The 11,925-nt window shown below is 36.4% G+C and overlaps 1 pseudogene; it reads right to left on the bottom strand.

Moving 5' to 3' along the window:
- Window positions 1-7,709: 7,709 nt before the first annotated feature.
- LOC104982498 lies at window positions 7,710-8,782 on the bottom strand (annotated as a pseudogene).
- Between the last annotated feature and the right edge of the window lie 3,143 nt (window positions 8,783-11,925).

Genomic DNA, 11,925 nt, shown 5'->3' with positions numbered 1-11,925 from the left:
TTAACAACATGATCAATTATATGACCAGTTGCTTTTATTTGGTAGAGTTATAGCTAGATTTGTTGTGAAGGACAAATTATTGAACTTTCATCAATTTACTGGATAAGAAGTTGCCTTGCAAGGAATATTAGCATTGTGTTGGGAAACCTTTATCAAATCTGGCCTTCTTTTTATTAATCCATTACATCATTTGCTTGCACATGGAAGTCCAGTTGCAAAAGTTCCTTTGTCCTTCTTAAATATATCCAAAAATATTAGCTATGCTTAAACTCTATGTGATCTGGCAGCTTGAGTATTATATAATTAAATTATTTGTATATAATAAAAAAAGATAAAGACCAAGTAGTTCTGTGAAACACACACAAATGTGAGTGCTTGCGCACACAGAGACCACACACTCCCCATAAGTCACATCAACCACAGAATTTCTTATTTCAACACACTAGCATCATGATCACAAAATAAGCTCATTAGTATACTTATAAGATAATATATAACTAATATAATGTGATTTGGTACAGAGATAAACTACAAACAGAACAGGATAAATAATTTATAAATAGAACATTATGTGTATTTTCACCTGATTTATCAAAGAAAGAAAAGATACTGCATGTATAGGAAAGAATGCTTTATCTTTTCAGTAAATGGTGCTGAGTTTAATATAGCTATACAGAGAAAAAGTACTTTGGTTTCTACCTCACCACATAAACAAAAGTCAATTCTAGGTGGATTGCTGAAATGCAATTTATTAATAAAATAAGATGTTAGAGCAAAACATATGAGGGCATTTTCATGACCTTGGAGTAGGCCAAGAAATATTAAATAGGACAGAAGTATAAGCATGAAAGAAAAGAGTTGAAAAATTGTATTATGTTAAAGATAATTTCTGTCCTTAAAAGTTACTGTAAAGGAAGTGAAGAGGTGAGCTATGCACTGGGAGAAAATATTCACAATCCATATGCATGACAAAAGGCTTCTGTCAAGAGTATAAAAAGAATCCTTACAAATCTATAAGAAAAAGATTGATGACCCAACAAAAGTGGGCCAGATTTCCAGATGTGAAGAAAACTTTATGAATAAGGATATTCCAGTGGCCAGTAAACTTATAAGCTGATGCTTAAATTCATTAGTTATAAGAGAAATGTGAATTAATCCAGGATATAACAGAATAATACTTCATAACCACCAATATGATTACAAAAAAAAAACGTTGGTGAAGACAGAAACTGGATTCTTGTACAATGCTGGTGGAACTGTGAATTGGTACAACTTTGGAACATACGAATATTCTAGCAACAAGTAGTTCAACTCATAGGTTTATTTAGTAAAAATCATACATTTGTTTTCCAAAATGTATAATGTACCATTCATGATCATCAAAAACTACAATTACCAAAATATTAATACATAATAGAACTGATGAACAGACACACAGAATAAATAGGAATGTGAATGAGTGATATACAGTTTTAGCAACAATACTGATGAAGTTTGCAAACACATTGTTAAGGGAAAGAAACTAGCAAGAGAAAGTTCCATTATGTAAAGTATAGTTCCATCTATATAAAGCATAGGAAATAGCGAAATTAATTTATTCTTTTAAAATTCAGGATAGTGGTTTTCCTTATTGATACAGTGATTGGAAGGGAGAATAATGAGAACCTTTGTTAATTGTCTGTTTTTTGGTCTGGAGCTGGTTGTACAAGTCTGTACACTTTATGCCAATAAACTGAGCAGTATGCTTAAGTTCACTCTTCTCTACGTGTGTTTATACCAATCCAAGAGGAAATTATGAGTCTCATCTTTTGAAGAAGAAACCTGGGGTATATTTCAATATCCCTCTGACTTTAGATGATATCAATTATTGGGTTGGCCAAAAAGTTCATTTGGGTTTTTTTCCCATATGATGTTATGGAAAACCAGAATGGATTTCTTGGCCAATCTAATATTTTTTGCCTATCTTTAGTTACTCTTATGGTGTTGGCAGGTATTTCTGGGATTTCACACCCAGTATTTCAGGAGAACATCGTTCCAAAACTGTGTTACTCCTGCCAGTCCTCAGCAGTCTGTTCTAGGTCAGGAATACATAGACCTGTGTGTGCATCAGATTCATCTCCAAATAGTCTGACTCAGTTGATCTGTGTTGTGGTCATCAACTCTCCCTGGTACATCTAGTAGGAAACCAGAGTCATGGAACCACTGGACCAGACTGCTAAAGACAGACAGCCTTAGCATATTTCTGTAGCCATCTTGACAGCAGAGGGGTAAAGAGTTGGTTAGAATTTTAAAAGTCATATTTGGCCATCTGTATCAAAATTACTTCCTGGCCCCCAAGACTTTGATTTACTGCATTTGAGTTGACAAAAAAATTTAACAAGGAGTTGAAAAAAAATTTGTAACAAGCATCTCAGATGATTCTTATATTAATTAAAGTTCAGAAACATTGTTATAAAATCCATACATTTCTTACTTTCTAAAGAGGAAAAATAAATTATTATAGCACATAGTAGTGCCATCCATCTACCCCCAGATACTTTCTCCTAACCTTCTAGCATCTCATTTTTCCAAGCTAAATATCAAACTCCTAAAATTTAGCAAGTATAAAACTGAGACTATGGGAGATTTACATAAAATAATCGCTTAGTCATCTCTTAGCAGTTTACAGTTTACACAATTTACTTATGAACAGTTCTTTCCAGGAAAGTGAGAAAAAAAAATACTTGTATCTCTTGCTACCAGAAAATGTAACCAAAGTTTTAAAACAAAGAAAGAAAAGAGTGCAGCACATAGCCACTGATGATATAGACAGTGAGGGCTAATTGTTCTTTCTGTCCAAATGACAAGTCACTTTCCTAGATTTTTACATGGACCAGAAGCAAAGAAAAATACTTTTTTCACTATCAATGATATTTTCAGAAAACACTTCTTTATTATTCATAGTCAAAGTAAAACAAAACAATTTAACTCCCACATAAATAATGCTTGTATTGTTAAGGACTCTTAGCAGTATATACTAGGTGCTTCCAAAATGGCCAACATACAGCCCTCATTAACAAAATATTGAATAATCACTTCTAAAGAAAGCAGGAAAAAATTTCATTTTTATTCTGGTGGACTCAAACATTATCACTAATGAGGGGCTATATTACTTCAAGGAGGGAGGTGGTTGTAAGACAGATTATGAGCTTTGATCTGTTGCCTGATTTCTGGGGTTTATGGCAAGCCATTATATTTACTATGGAGGTTTTCTATTTTCCTGTCTGTTTACTATATAGTAAAAAGAAGATTGATGAAAGCTTAAAAAGAAAGCCAGTGCAACTATCTAATCTAATGAGAAGATGAGTGAAAACGAAGACTCATCTTCAGTTTTTTTCAAGTGAAACTGTTCAGTTTCTTTGGACAAAAAAAATATTTAGGTTGAAAACTGTTTTAATGTCTTTGATATAATGCCAGTTATTAAGTTTATACAACAAATCACCTTCAAAGCAATTAAAGTTTAAGCTTATGAAGTTTTTCTTTTTTTAGTTTTGCTCTGCTGTTGGAAGATAACTGTACTTTATTTTTATCATAATAATCTCCACTTAGGTAAGTAACAATAGCAAGGATTGTATAAGGGCTGTTTGGATTACAAGTATGTATCTTGGAAAATATCTAAGATTTAATAAAATCTGGTCAAGAACTATCAGGGAACATTTTGAAAACCATGAACACCATTTTCCTTTAATATAGTATTAATACTTGATGACATTTTATTTTATTTCATTCCTATGACAGAAGGAGGTTTTCTCTTTCTCCCCCACCCCTTCTCTTCGTGTGTGAAGGAATAAGGTTGGTTTATATGTATATGGTTTCTGGGGAAAAGTGGAGGGAAATTTTCAGGAATGAAACAATGTAGTATGAAGTTCTCAAAGAAGCAGGCCGTAGCTAAAAGTCATTGAATTTATGAGGGGGAAAGCTAATTCTAAATTGCACTCAGCAGAGATCAAGAAATAACAGCATGAAGTTTTATTGCTATAAGAATCAATACTTGGGTCTTTTCCCTTTGTGAAATGTTTGACTCAGCAGATGAAAGATTGGAAATTTGTGTGCAGAATACATGATGCTCTCTTTTATTTTTTTAACCATGGGCTCTAATTATAGACACTGGAGATCAGTCCTGGGTGTTCATTGGAGGGACTGATGTTGAAGCTGAAACTCCAATACTTTGGCCACCTGATGCGGAGAGCTGACTCATTTGAAAAGACCCTGATGCTGGGAAAGATTGAGGGCAGGAGGAGAAGGGGACAACAGAGGATGAGATGGTTGGATGGCATCACCAACACAATGGACATGGGTTTGGGTGGACTCTGGGAGTTGGTGATGGACAGGGAGGCCTGGTGTGCTGCAGTTCATGGGGTCGCAAAGAGTCGGACACGACTGAGCAACTGAAATGAACTGAATTAAGGTGTCATTTGACAGATGGTTTAATACAGACAATTTGATAACATTTGACCTACTTTGTATGCTTGCTGGAAACATTAACACATTTAAAACAAGATTTTAATAAACATTTTGCTGCTGCATGGTCACTTTCTCTTTAGTTTTATTATCTGCTGCTGCTGCTGCTAAGTCGCTTCAGTCGTGTCCGACTCTGTGCGACCCCATAGACGGCAGCCCACCAGGCTCCGCCATCCCTGGGATTCTTTAGGCAAGATCACTGGAGTGGGTTGCCATTTCCTTCTCCAATGCATGAAACTGAAAAGTGAAAGTGAAGTCGCTCAGTCGTGTCCGACCCTCAGCGACCCCATGGACTGCAGCCCACCAGGCTCCTCCGTCCATGGGGTTTTCCAGGCAAGAGTACTAGAGTGGGGTGCCAGTTTTATTATCTAGGTTAATGCAAAACAGGGTAGGATTCTTTATAGTCCCACTGTGTGATTAAAAAAAAATCTCTTCTTTTAAGAAAATACTTAGATAAGCCATTTGGGAACAGACTAACTTTCTACTTTTTAATAGACCAATTTGAGGAACACTTCAGGTACTAGCTAGAATCGGCCAAGCAGGAAGTTACAACTTTGATGTTTCTGAAAAAGAAAGCATTAAAGACACTTTCAGAGAATATTTGTAATAGAGACAAAGAAAGACAGAGAGACTCCAATAAGACTACTCAGGATGCTGCATGGACAGTGGGTTTCAGCTAAGGAATGGGAGTTCTAATTCTGTTTCTACTGAAAACCAGCTGAAGAAAAAATGGAAATATTACAGTCATCTTGGGATTCAGTGTCCTTATAAAGAAAAATAGACAGTTAATCTTCAAAGTTTCCTTAACCGTTAGAGTCTATATAATTTCTCAGCAATTACATTCCACTTAGAGTCTATATAAATAGAATGTAAGATTTTTTACTTTGGTCTGTACATGGGGAAATACATAAAAATTTATTGAAGTATGATTTGTTGACTCTTTGTGGTTTGCTAGTTTTTCTAATTCCTTGGCCAAGCCTACAAGAATTCATTCCTATGTCCTGAATACAGAAGGTGATTGAAGCTCATGAAATTTGATAGAAAAATTGTGACTCAGTGATAAATAAAAAATCATATTTAGTTGGTTATAGCCTGTTTTTCAGATTAGTGAAGATAAGTTTAAGTATGTTCATTAGACTTTTAGATTTCTTCTAGGGGATTTGAATGTCATATTGGCACCATCTATAGATACTTAAGGTGAAGTACACCCACAACGATTTCATTCTATGATAATTTTTAAATCTGTTTTATTTATTTTATCTGTTTTATTTAAGCTAATTAGTATAAACTCCAATCAATCAGGAGTTTAACTAAATAGTTAAATTTAACTATTTAACTATTTAATTAAATATTATTAACTATTTAACTAATAGTTAAATCTAAGCCACAACTAGCATTAGTCTAGTTGGGTAAAAAGCATCAGGTAGACATTGTTCTTCCTTTTGCCAGTTTGTATTCTGGACACACAATATCTATGCTTTTAGTATTTTATTGAACTCCTATAATGTCTGTAAAAAGTTAAAATTTCATTTTTAATAATGAGTAGCAAATCATTTTAATGTTTAAACCATCAATTAATGTTTCATTTTTGATGAGTTCCACTAAGCTTATCTTAAGAGTTTTAAAAGGAGAATTAATTTTTTCCTAAGCACCATTTCTTGAAATTTTCAACGCTCAAATGCAAAAGTAACCTCTGAAGTCAAAGACATGTCTACATGAAATTCATAAGTAGAAGTAGAAAACAAAAAATAATTTGTTTAGATGAATGAAACTTATCAATGCATAGAGAAACATATATAGTTGAGACTGTTTTGTGGATTTAGATTCTAATTTTCCAGGCACAGTAACAATTAATGGGAATATATCAAAGGTGGTATATTTGTCAATAAGTTTTTATGAACATAGGAAGGGGCAAGCACATTAATTAAAGACATTTGAAGAAAGAGGGCATGTCTGAAGTCATGTTTCTTTAGGAGGAAGCAGAAGAAAACCCCTGCATTTTTTTTTTAGAAGCTCATTTCATTTAATGGGGGACACCAAATGGCACAGTTTCCATACAGTTAGTTCTGCCAGTATTCCCTAGTACCAATCTACGCCTTCTTTGCTAATCAACAATAGTTTATTCCAAAAGAGCTCTTGGCAATGAAAAATGTCAAACTCCATTGACCTTAAAAGAAAAGTAAGCCTAGGGTCTACCTCTGCCTTCCCCCTCTGGGGTATAGATTAGTATAAAACCCACAGTGTAACAGTGTATTGCTTTATTGAGGGGGTGTGGTTGGGAGGGGAGACACCATGGTAACTGAAGGAATCAAAGTAATACAAGTACAGGAAGCAGTGTTAAAATATAAATACACAGAATGGATAGTTTTCTTAGAGGACTCCACTCATGGAAGAAAAACTTTAATTGCTGTTGCAAAAACGTCTGTATGAAGTAGAAATTGGTTTTAATAACATTAGTAGAGAATATGTTCTAGAAAGTGGAGGTAACTGGACATAAAATCCTGCTGCTGCTACTGCTGCTAAGTCGCTTCAGTCGTGTCCGACTCTGTGCGACCCCATAGACGGCAGCCCACCAGGCTCCGCCATCCCTGGGATTCTTTAGGCAAGATCACTGGAGTGGGTTGCCATTTCCTTCTCCAGTTCATGGAAGTGAAAAGTGAAAGTGAAGTCGCTCAGTCGTGTCTGACTCTTAGCAACCCCATGGACTGCAGCCCACCAGGCTCCTCCGTCCATGGGATTTTCCAGGCAAAAGTACTGGAATGGGGTGCCATTGCCTTGGCAGCAATTAATAGAACAGTCCCAGATGGCTAGGCTGAGGCCAACACCTAATGAGGACGAAAGCCTTGTCTGTGGGGAATTTTGGATGACACCTGGAGAAATATTACACTGTGCGTAAACCAAATTGAATTGTTTTCACAAGTGTTGTAAAGTTTGATATAGTAAAAGGCTTTTTCTACATGCACTTCAATTTCACAGCAAGAGTGGCATAGGATACCTAAACACAGAAGACAGCATTCATGCAAGATATCTAACTCCTTGATATAATGATGCATACAATTCAAAATGATTACACTATCATTACATCTAGGGCTTTCTGCAACTACGAGGTGGTGGTTATGGAAAGCATGGCCCTTGGTATCAATATCCAAAAAGCAGCCACCACCTTCTATGTGTGTTCTCTTTTTGTGTTTTTTCTTCATGTTTCTTAATCAACTCTGCTGTTGTTGCTGCTGCTTAGCAAAACTGGTAAAAACAAAATTGTAATCATTGAACAAAGCGCTCTGGCAATCAAGACGTTTAAAACCTTCAATCTTCTGGGGCGAGGAAAGCACTGTGCGACATTTAGAACTCTGATTTACAAACAGGGTGGTCACAAATTTTCCTGGCTTGAAGACTTCCCCAACTTTCCTGATCAGGTCATCATAGGAGGTCTGACTTAAGTTTGTTTTAAAGCTAACATAAGAAAATTCTGGTTCTGGAGTGATGTGAATAGTCCAATAAGTTCCATCCGATTTCATCCCATTCATTGAATACCCACAAGGATTGAACATTGTGGCATCAATGACAGAACCTGGTATCAGGTCACGAATTCCACTCTCACGAGTGACATCCTTTGCAGTAACACCATCTTTCATGTAGAACTGGTCCATAACTGCTGGGTCAAGCTCACTCATCAGAATTTCCAGGGTTTGATCTGGCTGATAGATTACCCTACTCTCTGGGAAATCCAAAGTATACAAGTACCAACAGTCAGAATTCATGCGTCCCATACAATATGCTGCTCCATTTGGGAAAATTGCATTAAGGAACTCTATTTCTTCCTGGAAATTCCGGTGTGGGTACCTTTGGTGAGAAGGCTTCATGAAATTCTTACGAGAATAAAAGAAGCTTTGAATTGAGTCAAACCCACTGTAATCCCTAGCAAGTTTCAACAGGGGAACCAGTGCTTTCAGCAAGAGGGTGGTACCACGTGTCTTCAAAATGAAACGTCTCTTGGAGGCAAACGTGCTACTCTCACTGAGTACATAAGCTTCGTGCTTGTCAGTTTTTGTCACACTTATGATTGAACATTGCACATCCTTCAAAAGTATGTCCCACTCGGATCTTGGGATGGTGGGAAGATCCCCAGTTCCTTGGTTTGCGTCGGGTTACTGCCTGGAGAACCAAATCTCCAGCAGTTTCTCGGTCCCTTCGAAAAAATGTGCAGCTTCCATCACCGTGAGACTAGCGAACAACCAACAACCACAGAAAATCAACTAAATTAAATCTCTTCTCCCGCCGCCGCCGCTGCGGATTGTTCAGCTGTGTTACTAAAGTTCAGGTTCCTTCTTTTTTTTTCTTTTCTTTTTTTTTTTCTTTTTGCTATAATTTTATATTAACTTTAAAAAATAAAAGGATTAATAAAATTTTCCCGGCTTTGTGTGTGTGGGTGAGCGAACGTTGAACGTAAGTCTGTTGGAAATACAGGCAGATACAGCTCAGTCTCTTGTAGTCCGCTGTTTCCCCGTTAGAGAGAGTAGAGCGAGCGCTAGCTAATGTCGCCGGCCATACTGTGGGAGCCAACCCCTGCATTTTAAATGTATGCTCAGGAATTATTTGCTAAACCTCGCTCCTTAACGAATAACTATAGTGAATGGAATAATAACAATTTGACTGAACCTGAGGAATCAAAGGAGTGACTTTTAAAGACAAAAGTGAGGTCACTGAACTTACTCTTCTTACTGCTTTATTGATTAGCCGTTTGTTTCATTGCTTTAACTGTATTGAATAGGTATTTTGGAAGAAAAACAATGAAAACCACACTAACTCTATACATAATTAAATGTTTCTGTGACATTGTTTTAAGTTCCACTAGTTAGTAGTCCCTCAAAGGTTTTGCGCTTTTTCCAAGAAAGTATTTCATAATGCCATTTGCAGCAACATGGATGCAACTAGAGATTAACACAGTAAGTGAAGTCAGGAAGAGAAATTCAAACACCATATGATATCACTTACATGTGAAATCGAAAAAATGACATAAATGAACCTCTCTATGAAACAGAAACAGAATGAGGGACACAGAGAATAGGCTGGTGGTTGCCAGGGGACTGCAGGTGGGACAGAGATGTATTGGGAGTTTGGGATTAGCAGATGAAAACTGGTGTTTATATAGAATGGATCAACAAAAAGGCCCTACTGTAGAGCAGAGGGAACTATATTCAGAGTCCTGTGATAAACCATAATGGAAAAGAATATGAAAAAGAATATATGTAGATGTATGTTTTATATATATGCATAACTTAGTCACTTTGCTGTACAACAATAAAAACAACCTTGCAGATCAACTTTATTTCAATAAAATATAAATAAAATTTGTAAAAAGCACATCAGTATTCATCAACTTAGAGAAACCTACCTCTCTCTAAATGACTTAGATGTTTTCAGATATTTCCAAATTAGCAAGGGAAAAATGTGAGAATGTGTTCCACTGATTTCTATGATAATCCTGTAACAATGGATAAATTAAGCCATTAGAAGAATACTGACAACTGAGGTATTCTGATTAATTGCATTTTTCTGAGGAACAGAGGTCTAGTTTCCAAATCTTTCTTTGTTCTGACTGTCACTAAAAGGAAGAAACACTAACTCATTTTAGTAAGTGCTAAGCACTACATGTTTAGAAGTAGTTGGAGATGTGTAGAGTAAATGTATACTACCTAGATACAGCCCATTCATTTCCATTTATTTGCAATCCTAAAATATGAGCTGACTTTGTTTGGCTTTGCTTTTCCATTCTCAGAGTTACAAGCTCACTATAATTGGAGTCAAAATCATAAATTAAACCTTTGTAGTTACTTTCAGTTATAAATAAAAGTGATTTACAAGGATGCTATCAATTGCTTTGCATGTTTTATGGTGCTTTGATAATGTAAACTTTCTGCAACCCTATTTGAACTATTAGTTTATCAAGTGGACTCATTAAAAAAATGTGAAACCAACTTTTTAAAACTTTAAAATAATGTATCTTGGAAAACCAGTCATGGTGAGTTTCTGTTGAAATTATTACAAGTTCTGAAGTTTAGTCTTATAAGTTTTTACTATTCTGCTGTTGTTATTAATTTATTTATATATCAGATGTCTATGCAATATTCCATTTTTTGAATGTTTATGGAAGAAAAGTTAACATGCTGTCCTTTAAAATACAGTCTTACTACTCCTCACATGGGAGGAAATATTCCTCAGCATTGTTCTAGAAGCGAGATTCCATGACGGAAAATCCAAGTAGGTTTCTGTGAGAGGAGAAGAAGGGCTGAAAGTGAGTTCGACAGTCCTTGCATCTGAAAAGCTCTCAGTCTGTGTTTTCAGGACTGAATCACTGCTCTCCCGGTGGTGGAATGTTAAACACACCAGGACACAGAGCTTTCTTTGCTCTCCTCTATTCTGCTTTTTGTCACCGCATCTCTTTATCTGCACTTTTTTTCTTTTTTATACTCTCATTTATTACCTAATGTCGTATTTTTCTGCAAGAAATAATATGGTATTTTCTGCAAATGGACACCAAGCACAAACAGTAGTGTCTAAATAACCCCCTGGAGTTGAATTTATTAGATTTTCCCTGCTTACTCTTCTTTCACACATTTGTGCTGTACCAGAGAGAATGAGTCAGATAATTTAACAAGTAAACATGTCATTGAGTCATACAATGGAGAATTGGATCCCAAACATGTCTTTTATATGATAAAATTAACATTAAAACAGTATCATTAAAAAATAAGTTTACTGATAGCCTCACCCTAGTATCTATTATTTTTTTCTCAATTCCTCCAATCATATATGCCACTGAATTGATGGCACCCCACTCCAGTACTCTTGCCTGGAAAATCCCATGGACAGAGGAGCCTGGTAGGCTGCAGTCCATGGGGTCGCTAATAGTTGGACACGACTGAGCGACTTCACTTTCACTTTTCACTTTCATGCATTGGAGAAGGAAATGGCAACCCACTCCTGTATTCTTGCCTGGAGAATCCCAGGGACGGGGGAGCCTGGTAGGCTACCGTCTATGGGGTCATACAGAGTCGGACACGACTGAAGTGACTTAGCATAGCATGGCATAGCATTATCCTTTAAACACCATGGGCTTCCTTGGTGGCTCAGATGGTAAACAATCCACCTGCTGTGCAGAACACTTGGGTTTGATCCCTAGGTTGGGAAGATCCCCTTGAGAGGGGCATGGCAACACCCTCCAGTCCTCTTGCCTGGAGTATCCCCAGGGACAGAAGAACCTGGTGGACTATAGTCCATGGGGTCGCAAAGAGTCAGACACAACTGACTAAGCATACATGCTATATTGTTTAATCATTTTTTTTCTGAATAACATTTAGAATTACTGAAGAGCTTATGAACGGCCTTTTTAAAATATAATATACAAAGTTGGCATTCACTAAG

This window comes from Bison bison, unplaced genomic scaffold, assembly GCF_000754665.1.
Source record: "Bison bison bison isolate TAMUID 2011002044 unplaced genomic scaffold, Bison_UMD1.0 scf7180017864533, whole genome shotgun sequence".
Taxonomy (NCBI): Eukaryota; Metazoa; Chordata; class Mammalia; order Artiodactyla; family Bovidae; genus Bison; species Bison bison.
The sequence above is the reverse complement of the archived record's forward strand: the minus strand, read 5'-3'. Positions and strand labels throughout refer to the sequence as shown.